The sequence below is a fragment of the Palaemon carinicauda genome, chromosome 3 (assembly GCF_036898095.1).
Source record: "Palaemon carinicauda isolate YSFRI2023 chromosome 3, ASM3689809v2, whole genome shotgun sequence".
Classification (NCBI taxonomy): Eukaryota; Metazoa; Arthropoda; class Malacostraca; order Decapoda; family Palaemonidae; genus Palaemon; species Palaemon carinicauda.
The window spans coordinates 11,459,647-11,473,304 of NC_090727.1; the positions used below are offsets into that span (position 1 = coordinate 11,459,647).

General features: G+C 32.4%; 1 pseudogene; it reads right to left on the reverse strand.

Annotated features, from left to right (window-relative positions):
- Positions 1 to 6,556: 6,556 nt before the first annotated feature.
- On the reverse strand, positions 6,557 to 8,848 carry LOC137636768 (octopamine receptor beta-2R-like; annotated as a pseudogene).
- Between the last annotated feature and the right edge of the window lie 4,810 nt (positions 8,849 to 13,658).

The following is a 13,658-nucleotide window of genomic DNA, read 5'->3' on the forward strand; positions in this document are numbered from 1 at the left end:
CGTCTATAAAAATAGTCTCAACAATACAAAGTTAATCATGGTATGTCTCTCAAGCTACATGTTTGTCTCCCCAAGTCTAGATTCAGAGAGACACCATACTAAATGAAATAGAAGACTAAGAATAGAAATAATGACCAAGAACAACATAAGCATGTTTAAAGAAAGAATGTGGATAAGAAGATAGAAATTAATTGGGAAGAGCAAATGAAGATTTCATAGAATATATAAAAGGCAGAGATTGGCATAAATATTGTAAACAAATAATGAATACAAAACGTTTGCATGGTTGAATATAAGGATAAGGTGCAGAAATAATGTTTAGATAAAGATGCGATAAAAACCTACAGGAAAAGTGATTAGGCATATTTTTATTCAAGTCCTCGACCAAGAATGTAGAATGAAATGAGAAAATTGGGAAATAAGGAATCTAAGTTGATTAGGACAAATAGATTTGTCTTATGGCCTAAGGAATGATTAGGGCTTTTGAAAATAGTTGCCTATGGATACCAGGTCTGTTTAAGATGACCTTGATTAGAATTAGTTTAGAGTTGCGTCAATGGTTATTACGATACAATGAATGTACTGCTTTTGATATTATTTTATCTCTGTCACTGTGGATATGACATATGAAGTGTTGGCGATATTATATGATATCACCTGTTACTATTTTGTGATGCCCAGCTCATTGTGTATGGAGCTATGAGGGGTGAGTGGATACATTGAGTCCCGTAATTTTTGGTTTCGTTTTTTTAACGTCAAAATTTTTGGATGTTTTGTGGTATTGTCAGTTACTATCACGTGGTGTGTATATGTGGTATAAATGTTGTATGAAACCAGCTAGTTGTTGGTGTATCTTGACTGTAGATCTTGAAAATATTATAACGCTTATAACAATGCCATACATGATGATGATGGTGATAATGACAGTTTTAGAAATATTATGAGACTAAATTATAAATGATGATAGAAGTAAGCAAATAAGATTTTCTTGAGAAGTTATTTAGTTGAATTAATTGTATTGAATTATAAAACTTTTAAAGTCGAAAGATTTTCAGAATATAAAATGATTTACATGGGATTAAAACTGCCGTCTCAAATGGTAAGACAGATGGTTAAGTGTCCTAATGGAGTTCATTGTTCAAATATTCACTTATTGTTGGCAAATTCAATAATACCTTAAACTGACAAGGTTATTGCATATGAACTCCGTTGGAATATATTAGCAAACGTTACGAAGATTAATGTATGCATTTATAAATATATACGTATACATATATATATATATATATATATATATATATATATATATATATATATACAGTATATATATATATATATATATATATATATATATATATATATATATATATATATATATATATATATATATATATATATATATATATATATATATATATATAGTGTTTATGTGTAATATAACTTTTTGATTTCTTAACATTGCTCGGATTCACATTTAACCACAAGCCCTGAATTCCGAGGGGAAAAATAGGAGCTTTTTCTTTTCTTGCTTGGATTAGTAATCGCGCAATATATGAATTTTGGGTTAACACAATCTGCTATGCGAGAAGGTCAAATGATGAATCAATATTACTTCTTCTTATTGATATTTAATCGATATTCGGTGTGTATGTAGTGATTACACACACACACACACAAATATATATATATATATATACATATATATATATATATATATATATATATATATATATATATATATATATATATATATATATATATATATATAATGCAGGTATATGTTTGTGAGTTTGTATGAAAGTTGTATATACATTGTTTATAGTAGTATTGCTTTATTCCACTAAATGCAATCTACTACAACTTACCATAAACTATATAATTTCTTATTAACCTATTTGTAATGACAAGATCTACAGTCTTAACATTAAACTTAGTCTTCAAACTCATATGGAAATAAAATTCTTATTAGCATTGGTATTTAGATGTCAGAAATGAACCGTGGAAATAAAACACCATTGTTACGAAAGTAGAATAAAATGCTAATTAAGAACATTTGATAATTACAAGTGGGAACTGATAGACGATTATATCTTATTTTACTATTTGCTTTCGTTACTTTAGCAATACTGCAGACAATAACTTTTTCTTGAATGGACGAACACAATTATTTTCAGGTTCTTTTCTTTTATCAAAACAATGTCTGGTTCCACTTGTCCAAAATAGTTTGTATTAGGTATTCTCATTAGTTATATTTCTAAAGACAGGTTTTGAGTTATATGGTCGTGGAATTATTCATGATATAAAATATTTTTGACTTATCTGAAAGTTTATGAGCAAAACATCTTTTAAGTTAACTGATATAATTAAAAGATGGTTTATGCAGTTATTGTAATTTTTGTTTTTAATTAATATTTGATCAGTGTTATGTTGTAGAGGTGTAATGAGATATTTGTAATCAATATCGGCGTTATTCATTACCAAGAAATAGTCTACCATACCACTTCTCGAAAGAAAACGAAGCGAAATAGGAAATGAGCAATGTTAAAAGGAACAACATTCTCAACAACAGTAAGAAACCACCAGTAATTTTGATAAATTAATAATGCAGCGATATTACGATGAGCTGAATTAATAAAGCTGGATTCGGAAAAGTTAATAAAAGCCCGTGGAAAGGAAAAGGTTTGAAGAGGAGTATTGAGATCAACAGCTAAATCTGTTTATACTGTATAGGCTTGTATGAAGTCGAAAGGCAGTTGGAAAAGTAGAACGATTACACTTTACTTATATTGCTAAGCTAAGATGATGACATCCAGAAGTGAATTCATCGGTTTCTTTGGTTTATTATATATTAACATGTCTATTTCTCACGACACTAGAATCGTCATAATTCTAAGATATTGTTACTCTCTAAAGTTAAACGCAGAAATTTGATTACTTACCAGTTTTTGCTGGATAACAGAAACACATTTTATAAACTCAGCTCATTTTAAAAAAGAAGCTCTTTTAGGAGCGGATTTTCAAAAGTAATGAGAGAGAGAGAGAGAGAGAGAGAGAGAGAGAGAGAGAGAGAGAGAGAGAGAGAGAGAGAGAGAGAGAGAGAGAGAGAGAGACATAACAACAACATACGTTTTGTGAAAATATAATCTTCCTGATTGACTCTAATAGCAGCTTTTGTTGATGCTGAGTTTATACGAACAAGTAATAACTTTATACATATTCAACTATTGAGAAGAGGTTTATTTTACATATTTATAATACGTATTACATTACACATTCAGAAAGCTTGTATGTTGCAGCATGACTGGTAATTGGTCACAGTAATAAAATCAAAATTAAATTTACACTTTATAATTTGTTCTTCAAAAGAAACAATGTCATATGAAATGCGTATTTTGTATGGTAAAACAATAAGGCATGCAATAGAAATGATATCACATGCACCATTACTGAAATAGTATAAGGTGACATAAATACAATACTAATCGTAATAAAAAAAAGGCCAGTTTCATTCTTCAAACCTTTATATGTTTTACAAAAAAGGAAATAAAATACATACAATACTATTGGTATGTTTAAAATACCCGGTTCACACAATGCTCAAGTGTTGTGTATTTCAAGAATGAGAGAACAAGTAAGCATTTGTTTTCCAAAACACATATATGTACATAAATATACCTGGATATCCATATAATTTAAAAATGCCGTCTCGGTAAAAGGAATCTCAATTGGAGTGATTATTATTAAAAATGCACCTTAAATTAGGACTCTAATTACAAAAATTATTTTTCTGCTAAGGAAGACTTGTACGGGGGTAGTTGATCTAAAACTACGTGGAGCAAAGAAAAGGTTTGAAGCAGAGATGTATAACAAGAAAGGCATAAGGGGCACTCAGCATGTCAGAAAGAGAGAGAGAGAGAGAGAGAGAGAGAGAGAGAGAGAGAGAGAGAGAGAGAGAGAGAGAGAGAGAGAGTCACTCTGGTACTAAAAGGACAAGGCTCATTCCCGCTAAGCACTAAAGAAGAGATTGTTTATTTTTTTAAATTAAGGAAAGTTCTTATTTCAGCATAACTCATTACATTAATGCTATTTTTGTTTTTATTTAATGTGAATACCCTGATGGATGTCAAACTAAATTTGTAACGGGATATAGAATTGTAAATATATTGGTCTCCTATTAAAACTGTTTTACCTAGTTTTGTTAGTGATATTTTAGTTTTGAAATATACAAACCCATGCTTGGAAATTTTAACTAAAGAGATTCATATGTTATTTATATGAATTTATTTGCACACGCGCGCGCGTGCACACACGCATACATACACACACACACACACACATATATATATATATATATATATATATATATATATATATATGTGTGTGTGTGTGTGTGTATGTGTATGTTTCTGCCATAACTAGAGGTAGCTCTAAAAAAAAACAAGCTACTTTACAGTAATAGTCATTTTTTATCAATTTCTTCGGGGTTTTAACACTTGTACATGAATGCGTCATATATTTTCTTTCACGTGTACTCTGTGTTTGAACTTGCATAAAACACGGTTGCACACAGATAAGTCCAATATACATACTGAATAAATGCACTCTAGATATTCAGGAAATGTGAATGCCATATTAAATGCACCATATGCCATCTCAATATATCATCCATTATTTTATCAATTATAATCTATGAAATCTATGAGAAGAATATTTAAAGCTTTTGTGTGTGTGTGATAATGGCGAAACTTCTCTCTACAAGAGAAAAGCAAGGAACATCAACTTGCGCCTTTAATTCCTCATACGTCATTGTAATTCATAATACATCATTGTTATTATAAAGACTTTGATTCAATTATGTCTATCATGGCATCTCTTCATATTAAACCTATTCTCAGTGACAAGACGTCACAGCTTATTACTGAGATAGTTTTAGAACTTGATATTTTATCTAATATAACCTTGCTAATGTGCTTATGTTGTAAATAATCTGAGGTCAAGGTTTAAATTCGGTTCAAGGCATTGTACGTAATTCTTCGGGAATCCAATTTGTCAACATCCTTTGTAGCTGTAACTCCTTCTGGGTATTTTTCTTTGGTAAAAATACAGTATACCTTTATTTCTTTCGATTTGTGTTATTGAACTTTAAAACAGATAGACACAACTCATTTGTATGCTCCTATACCTCATAATTCTATTTGAAGACTAAAATACAATATATCTCGGACAGACACGATTGTAGTTCATCATTACATATGACATAATATACAGATTACAAATAAAAAATCACCCATATTTTCTCCTCGTACCTTTATACAGTGAGCAAAACTTTGATATACAATATAACATAGAAACTATTATGCAGTGAAGAGGCAGATGAAAATCTCTACGGCTATTTTTCTCCAGATTTTATCCTGAGAAAATAGATTGCAAGCGGCAGTCGTTTATATTTGTTTTTATTTATACAGTTTCTAACACCATCATCGGATCCTGCGTTCGCGCAGTTGCGCGCTGATGATCGTAGTCAACATCAGAGTAATATCAGGAAGAACAGAGACCGGAACATCATATTTGGTAAATCGAATGACCTACACATTCTATTGGTTTATGTAATGGACAACTATCACATATTACTCACGTCAAGGCTAACACTCTCGAAGTCTTCCCCGGTTGGCGGGGACAGGGACAGGGAATATCAATGATCGACATCAATGACACTTGTTTCACATCAATGACATTCTGAGAAGAATAAGATGAATGGCCACATCAACGTCAGCACTTTTTTAAGAGGAAGTGTCACATATAGTAATCTACTTTGCTCTACGTCCATACGCACACTGATAGAGAGCGTCTGTATATCCTAGAGAATGTCCCAATGGTCGGTCTCTTCTTATTACTTTCTTATCGCACTTTTTGTATACACGGTTTCAGACGAAAAAAATTTGGATACAAGTGTTTTAGAGGAGGATACATAGTGCTTTTGTCAGGGCTGGATATATTTGTTATTTTTTGTGTCTGTTATCGTTGGGAAATATAGCTGTAAGTCTATCACGCTTTATACATGTACACTTATGTTTTCTTACATGTAAGTGGAATATCATGTGTAAGCGCATGAGAAAGGATAGTATACAGATATTTGTGTTCTTTCGTGTGAATAATGTTAACATGACTTTGTATTACTTCATTCGCAGTTACGATACGACTTTTAATTTATTTCTCCATGTAATTACAATTTTTCCCATATTCTAAATTTGAATATATATATATATATATATATATATATATATATATATATATATATATATATATATATATACATACATATATATACATATATATACATACATACATACATACATATATATATATATATATATATATATATATATATATATATACTGTGTATATGTGTGTGTTGTGTGCATAAGTAGTAAATATACTTGCATTTACTAAAAAAAAAAAAAAAGAATAATAGCACAAATGACAATGTAAATTTTCAAACGCGATAGTACTGTACATATCAGGAATCCTGGTGAATGAGTTTTTTTTCGGACTTGTATATAGTGTTTTAAATAGTGTGAGCGTGTTTTTTTGTTAAGTAAATTCATACCATTTATAAATACTTATCAATATTTATGATATTTTCAACTTTAGATAGCGATTCCATTACAAATTATTTTGCCAGTTCTTCAATAACGATTCTAACTGACTAAAGGACTGTAAATGTTTTTTTTTTTTTTCAAGAAAGTTATTATATACACATAATAATCATTGTGTCTGTTGTGTTCTTGCTTTATTTTATCTGAAAGTACCGTAGTTGAGTTTATTTCTTTGATAATTATTTTTATCTTGATTGGAGCATCTGCCTCTCATCTTTCCATGGATTCTAGAATCCCTGTTTCAGTGCTTCTCTGCAACAAGGCCTCTGCGATTTTGAAAGATCAAAGATAGATGAAACGAAAACGTAGCAGGGAATTACAGCGTTTCTTATATGAACATGTATATAATACTGCATCGTTTCGCATGTCTATAATACTACATCGTTTCTCAAGAACGCCATATTCAGATCTCTTTTGTAATTCCATCGATAGGCTTTAAATTTTTTAATACATTAATTTGAGTTGAATTTAAACTCATATAAATCATTTATAGTAAATGATTTGTAATGAGGAACTAACTTTACTTTGTTCTCTATATAAAGTAAATATATCTAACAAGTGCGTTATTGAAATATCCAACACCTGATTCATCACCATGTATCCTTTAAATTCAGAATGTTTTTTTTTCTTGTTATTAGGGAATGTAGCATTCAAATACTCTATGAAATACACAGTTTCATATAGATTACACGAATACATTCAATATGTGTTTTTTCATAATTGCAATTTGTTGTTTCTCCTTAAGGAAACTATGTGTGTCAGACGAAAGACCCGGGCAAACCATCGTCTCGTAAACAGCATCTCAGTTGTCTAAGGGTCTTCCGGAAGGCCTCCCTGAAGTCGGCTCGGAAGTAAGCGTAAATAAAAGGATTCAGAGTGGAGTTGAAGTAGCCGATCCAGAAGAGGGTAGTCACCACGGCCTGTGGGCACGGACATCCGTCTCCGCATATAGTCACCGCCACGTACCAAGTAAAGAAAGGTAACCAGCAGAGAATGAAAGCTCCCATGATGATGCCCAACGTTCGGGCAGCTTTGTGTTCTAGCCTCATCACCGAGTGGTTGGCTGTGGCGCTGCTGCTGCCAGGGTTAAAAGAATACCTTTTAACCCTGGCTGCTGCAACCACCGCCGCTGTACCCGGGCACCGGCGCGAGGTTCTCGTGCCTACCAAAGGGTATTGGGCTTATCACCCTGACTGGTAGGCCTTTTCCTGTATGGCCGTTAATACTATTGTTACTGCCCCGGAGAATTCAGCCTTGGGACTAATTTCTATCTTTTCTATAATTTCTTCATTAACAGATAGATCTGGACTGCCAGTTCTAGGACTGATATCTTGGGAACTTGTGTGATCGTGTGGAATGGGTAAATTTAGTTGTCCTGTATCACTAACTATACTTTTACTAAACCTTCGGTCATTTGTACATAGATTTTGAGAGCAGAAGTTGCTGGTTCGGTAGACAGGCAGCATCCCACTCCCTTGATCATGGCTGCTGTCAGGTTTGGTGATTCGGGGTAGAGGGCCTAGCTGGATGTCGTGTTGACTCAGTCGCTTCGTTTTTGCCCGTTTCTTTATCCGAGGGACGTGAGTAATCCTCAGTGCTGCCAGAATTTGCTGAGCAGTGGAGGACGGAAACCCACGCTGGACGTTATTGATGGTACACGTACTATTGATTCAACTCAAGATGGCCGCCTCTTGTTTCCTCGCTTCTTGGTATATGCGAAAATAAAGGATCACCATGACAGTGCAGGGGATCCAGAGGGAAAATGCTGATGATAAAATGGCATACACTTTATTCACTTCAAAGCTGCAAATATCTGGATGGAGTGACCGGACACGAAGATGGTCCTCCGTGGCATACCAGCCGAGAAATATGGGTACAAAAGAGATTAGTGTGGGTGCCAACCAGACGTTAGCCAGCATGAACAACACGGCCCTTTTAGTCATGTACAAAGGATACTCCAGCGGAGTTACTATAGCGTAGTAACGATCAACACTTATGCAACACAGGTGCAATATCGACATTCTGTTCAAAAAAAAAAAAAACATATATTACTTTCATGGTCATTAAGAATTATGTTATCTGGATAAGGAAATGTTGAATTTAATCAATATGACCAAACAGGTGTTGTATAGGTAGAAAATGCATTTAATTATCATACTTAGCTTTATATTGTTTTCATCTCTCTCTCTCTCTCTCTCTCTCTCTCTCTCTCTCTCTCTCTCTCTCTCTCTCTCTCTCTCGAAAATTAAATTCTAAATTTAATATGCATTTAAGTTGTTAGTAAATGAAGAAATCTCAAAAGAATGAAAAGATTTAAATTTTTTTCCCTGAAAATTCAAGTTGTTGTTGGGTTCTTATAGATAAACCAAGAAAACCTTTTATAATGTTCAGTTGATGTTCATTTGATGAATAATTTTTAGATGGAATTCTCTTTTGAAATAGCCAACGAAAATTATAATGTACAGTATTCCATTTTCAGAATGTAATTTATTTTATGTTAACCAACGTGAAAATGAATATCTTTAAAAACCAAGCAGCATAAGACCCCACCATCCAAAGGGTACATTAATAGTGCTTTTACTGTCCATCAACAGAACTCAGGCCATCAGCTTAGCTGGTCGAAGGCCGAGTGGAGTAATTTATGTTAATTACTTTACCCAAAGAAAATTTTTGGAATTCATTTTAATCTCATGCACCAGAGGTTAAAATGCAAATTCAAGCCATGGTTTGTTTTCCATGGCTCCTATGTTTTCCTCTTTTCTTAAATGCGACTCAATAAGTCATCAAGAAACTGACGTAAAGATCCCACGTTCTGCATAAATTCAATGTTTCTGTGTTAATATTACATTGCTAGTTTGACAAAGTCATTAAGATGAAATTCCTAAATTAAATTAAGTGTATATATATATATATATATATATATATATATATATATATATATATATATATATATATATATATAGAAGATTATAAGATTAATTTTGACAATAGAAATAACATAACACCTGAGTCCGTACCAAAAGCAACAGCAATAAAGACAAGAAAAGAGGCAAAGGAGCAGGGGAAGTAGTCTTTACAATTGATTTAATAATTGATGAAAGAAATTTCATTGTAGTAAAACACGCTGAGCTTTACACATATATGTAAGCATGCTCTATATCTACAGCTTGGAAAACATTTCTCGCTATACTAATTCACAAAAAGGGGGACACAAAAGACCTGAAAAATTACCACCCAATAAGTTGATTAATAGTAATATATTGAATATTTACGAAGATCATATTACTGTAGACTGATTAGAAAGACAGCTAGACTTTAATCAACCAAGTGAACAGGTAGGCTTCAGAAGTGAGTATTCAACAACTAACAATATCCATGTAATTAAACTGCCAATAGAAAAATTAACAGAGTATGAAAAAGCACAATATATGGCATTTATAGACTATGAGAAAGCTTTTGATTCTGTCAAAACTTCGGCATTAATGAAAGCCTTCCAAAGACAAGGAATAGTTAAATCTAATGTTAGAACACTTGTAGATATCTATACGGAATGTTCTGCAATCATAAAACTACATAAGATAGTGAGAAAATTCCGATTGAGAATGGAATTAGACAGGGAGACTCCATCTCTCCTAGATTAATCAAAGCGTGCCTAAAAGAAGTTTTTAAAAATTTAGATTAGGAAAATGGAATTAACATTAATAGGGAACACCTTAACTTAAGATTTGCAGATAACATAGTTCTGTTTAGCGAATCATAGGAGAAATTGCAAAAGATGATAGATTCTAATAGAGAAAGCAGAAATGTAGAACTGAAACTGAATATGAGTAAAAATAAGGACGGTAGACGAACCTCTTAGATATTGTTAATAGATATACGTAATTAGGATAGACAGAAAGTGTTCCCCCAGGCATAAGCATAGGATAGAAAGCTTTTGATACCCAAAACGAGATTATGAAAAGCAGAACGCCACTTTCTTTAAAAAGAAAAGAATTTAATCAGATAGTCCTACCAGTATTAAGTTATGCATCAGAAACTAGAAGACGTATTAATGCCTAAGAACATAAGTTAGTTACAACTCAAAGAGCAATGAAAAGAATAATAATGGGAATAAGACTAAGAGACAGAAAAAGAGCAACATGGATACGCGAGCAAACTAAGGTATTCTAACAACATATAAGAAAAAGAAATGGACATGGGCAGATCTTATAATGAGAATGACAGATAATAGATGGACATTATAAGAGAATGGGTCCCTAGAAATTGTACAAGAAGCAAATGAAGGAAGAGAAGACGATGTTGACTACGTAAGTTTGCGGGTGTGGACTAGCACAGACAGACCATAAACTGACGCAAGTGGAAGTCCTTTATTCTGCAGTGGACTAATAACGGCTGATAATGATGATGATATGTGTATGTGTGTGCCTGAGCGCGCAGATATTTATATAAAGAAAAATATAGATCGATTTTTTCGTGTGTCTGTATTATGATCGTTTGATATGTATGTTTTCCTAAACCTGGATGCTTAATAATATGGTATGATAAAAGCTTTCAACTTTAATATACGAAGGTGTTTTTAGTCATAAAATACCTAGTGACTTTAATTGGTCAAATTTTTTTGTTAACTTCTCATTAGAACCTGTGATAGAAAAATATTGTCTAATCTGTTGATAATTAGTCTTTTTTTTATTTATTTTTTTTTTTTTTGCTTCGATTTTGTTTAGGTTACCTCTTTTTATTTCACAACTTTGTCAATATTGTAGAATCTCTTGATGGATGATCAAAGTCAATTTACAAGCTCAAATAATTATTATTAATTTCAATAGAACAGAAGTGGAGTGTTGAGAGAAAAACTTAGGTTTTTCTGGCAAAATTGAAAGGGCTTTTATTATACATACTGTATTTATGCGGCAGATACAATGCCAGCTTTTTTTTTGTACATGAACTAAAAACAATATTGTTGAATTTCAAAACATGTTTGTACCCTATTGTCAATTACATCGGTTTGTCGGAATTGCCGTCGAAGTGATGAATATTATTTTTATCATATTGCCAATAGGTAGCGCTTTAAATCAATCGTAATATCGTTTTATGGTAATCAATACTGTCGTCATTATTCTTCTCATTCTTATCGTCACTATCACCATTGCATCTATGTAAGATTAGCCAGAATCTTACTCATTCCAATCAAGAGATGTAAACAAACCTCTGGCATAGTAATGATTAAAAATCCTTGATACTCAAGAATTTACTGGTGTTCTTCATCGTTACTACGTTCAGATTCTGATGCATACTTTATGTAAATCGTCCCCCCTACGTAGCACATGATTACACCGCTACTTTCGTATATCGAAGGAAACCATCTATCTTAAAGTAATATTGTATTATCGATACCTATCATAGGTCCATAGGAACCATGGGTGAACTGGTGTGTTTTCGTGGGTGCTACGTTTGTTGGCTCTGTATGAAGTAGGAAGGATACCCTGGAGATGCTAAAAAAGCAAAGCACGATTTCAACAACAAAAATTTATTTGATTTTGTAATTCTAGAGAAAGAACTGTGCTTATCCTCTTAATAGATTTTCTTTCGTAATGCAGTAACTCTGGTGTAGAAATAAGTGACAATCAAAGATAAGTGCTATTCCTTTAAAGTTATATCAGCGCAACCTGCAGGAAAATCTCGAGAAGATGGGTCTTGCTACTCTCAAAGTGACGTCTCATCATTAAACCATATAGGCTTTGATTAAATCATAAGTGAAAAAGTAACACCATTGAGTGACTAAGTCTAAAATGAAAGGCTTTTTATTTCCCAAATGAATTTGGGTCGCTCTTGGATATTAGGCTACCATATTGTTTTTACCGTAAGGAATTTCCTCTGGATAAAGAGTCAAATCATCAATTTCCTTTTTGATTTAAAACTGTTAGTAGCTAGATTTACAAAAAATCAGGACTGTCATAATTATTTCATTAGGTTTTGAAAAACCATAAAGATAATTAACTGGTTATTATAATTGGGTTTCACTTGCTATAGAAATACCACGGCAATCTTTTTTTTTTTTCTAAACTACCATAGTGATTTCAGCAGCACCTGAAGTAGTATATATACTTCCATTAGTTAATCTATATCATAGAAATTTGTCAGCTATGAGCATTATGATCTGTTATGATAATTGCTTGCTGAAATTTGAAGGAGAACGATAGAAGATGTGATATCCTTCCAATTTTCAAGGTGTCACAACATTCGAATGAACAAAATTTCGTATTCTTAACAAATTGGAATAGCAAAGTATTATTCCTTGACGGCCTTTGTAGCACACAGCCAGAAATGGTTGGTCAAGCTCAAAATATTTTCCCAAATATCTAGACATGAAAGCGGTACACATCGGGTCATTGCTGTACTGACCAACACTCTTTAAAAGGTCGTCCACGACTAAGCTAAATTACTCTTTCTCTTCTATTGGTAGTTCCTGTTTGTGCCACTGAGGTTAAATGTTTATTTTGGCGAAAACTAACAAAGCGCACAAGTGTGTTCTGCTGCGAATACTTTTTGTAGGAAATTAAAAAGAATATATAGTGAACGTTTCCCTTAAAGTGGGAGTATAGTATCCGCATGACTCATATTATTACATGGCGTATGACCATGCTTTTCAGAGTATGTAGTTTAATTGTCTTTTATTTTTGGAACCGATTATCTTGATGATGAGTACCAGCGCTTTAGTTGGTAATTGACTATTCCCAAATTTCATTCATGTATATGTATATGCATGCATACAAGTTTCTTTACCATATAAAAATAGAATCCATATCGATATATATGTATTATGCACACATTTGCTTATATATATATATATATATATATATATATATATATATATATATATATATATATATATATATATATATATATATATATATATATATATCTCCTACGCCTATTGACGCAAAGGGCCTCGGTTAGATTTCGCCAGTCGTCTCTATCTTGAGCTTTTAATTCAACACTTCT